The sequence below is a fragment of the Drosophila subpulchrella genome, unplaced genomic scaffold (genome assembly GCF_014743375.2).
Source record: "Drosophila subpulchrella strain 33 F10 #4 breed RU33 unplaced genomic scaffold, RU_Dsub_v1.1 Primary Assembly Seq377, whole genome shotgun sequence".
Lineage (NCBI taxonomy): Eukaryota > Metazoa > Arthropoda > Insecta > Diptera > Drosophilidae > Drosophila > Drosophila subpulchrella.
In genome coordinates this window covers 93,761-95,853 of record NW_023665598.1, presented here as the reverse complement: position 1 = coordinate 95,853, position 2,093 = coordinate 93,761, and positions in this window count along the sequence as shown.

Genomic DNA, 2,093 nt, shown 5'->3' with positions numbered 1-2,093 from the left:
TGCGCGTGGACACCCTTCCCGCCTTATCCGCAAGCCTAGTCTTCCTGTCTCCTCCGTATTTGTGGGATTCGTGCGTGGACACCCTTCCCGCCGTATCCACAATCCTAGTTTTCCCGCCTCCTCCGTGGTTTTGGGACGACGACGCGAAACCCAAGACTTACGGCCGCAAAGTAATCTCCCGGCTTGGCCTCGCCCGAAGGTCCAGCCCGGTGGATTTTTCGCCTCCGACGCGAAACCCAAGACTTACGCCCGCAAAGTAATCTCTCGGCTTGGCCTCGCCCGAAGGTCCAGCCCGGTGGATTTTTCGCCTCCGACGCGAAACCCAAGACTTACGCCCGCCAAGTAATCTCCCGGCTTGGCCTCGCCCGAAGGTCCAGCCCGGTGGATTTTTCGCCTCTGACGCGATGTGCAAGACTCCGGCCAGCCCGTTAGGTCGCAGCCCAGGAATCGGACTGCTTTTCTGCTTTTCTTCGACGTAAATAAGGATTTCTGGTAAAGACTCCCCTCAAAGTTACCCGTTCCCCCCGTGGAGTGGAACCCTCTAGTCCGGCGTTTCGGTGATTTACAAATTTTCTTGTAAAGGACTCTGGATCCGACTGAGATCTGTATCCCGAGAAAGCATCCTTACAATCATATTACTATAAATAATATCAAAGAAAATAACTCCATTATATTACGTTATTTTTCAAAAGGAGGGAGATGTAGTATGCACTTATATTGAATATCTACTGTACCAAGAGTACTTGAAGCAAACACACTGTAACACTTTGTTGCAGTGTTTACATAAACAAAGGACCGGTCAAAAACCTAAGTGGCCGAAACATGAGTCGATCGGCGGCGTACACAGAAAGTGCAAGTGTCAGCATTCTGATGCACGCCGGCCGCTCAGCCAAACTCAAGTACATGCATATACCTCCGCGCTCCAGAATAAGTGAGCATAGCTATATACTTAAGAATATATAGGCCGTCTCTCCGCTGCCGCTGTTGGCAGCGCCGCTACGAGACTTAGACCTCCTTAGCTCCTAAGTAAATTAAGTTTGACAAGAAACTCTGTTGAGCTCAGAGCGGCAATAACGGCTGCTCTGCTTCTAATGCAACCAAATAAAATCTTTAATAAACGATATACAATCCAAACCAAACCGGACTTATATTTTTGGGCTTAACAAAAAATCTACACGAAGTAAACTATTACACCCTAAAACCGCAGAGCTTCAGACCACAATGAAGGCTGTCCTGGGCAACAATGTTGACGTCAGAGCGCTGACTGAGACAATGCTGATCGAGGTAAAAGACATCGATGAGACCACCGATAAAACGGACATTTTATGAGCGGTCCAATCACAGTTCGAGGTGGAACTGCCTGGATCTGCGGTGGTAAGCCTAAGGGCGGCATACGGAGGCACCCAAACCGCCACACTAAGAGTCATGCCCGACATAAGGAGACGACTTATGGAGAAAGGCAAAATTAGGCTGGGATGGACCTGGTGTAGGGTCCGCCCAAAGCTAACACCTAAAAGGTGCTTTAAATGTATGGAGTTTAACCATATGGCAGGGAATTACAGGGTCCAGGAGGACTGCTCAAAATGCTGCTACAACTGTGGCGCAAAGGAGCACCAAGCCAGAGGCTGCAAAGCAAGGGCCTGCTGCATGCTATGCAAACGCAAAAAGGAGAAAGATTGCGATCACCCAATAATGAGTGGGATATGCCCGTACATCGGGAGGGCTATGGAAGGGCTTAGGGGTAAATGAAGTTCCTTCAAATAAACCTTAACCATTGCGAGGTTACCCAATCGTTGCTGGAGCAAAAGGTCATCGAGAAAAACGTAGACACGGCACTCATAAGCGAGCAATACAGGAATAAAAATTCCGGAGAATGGGTAGCAAATAACAGCAAAAAATCGGCAATATGGAGCTGTGGAAATCCAAGGCGCCATATTAGCCGGAAAAAAAGCGGGAATTGCTTCGCTAGGGCCCATGCGAATGGTATAGCTTTTTATAGCTGTTAGCTGTCGCCAAGCCTTAGCCTTCCCCAGGAAATATCTGCGCTCGAAGAGATTGCAGAAGACGCCCGGGAAAATCGCCCTGAAGTAATT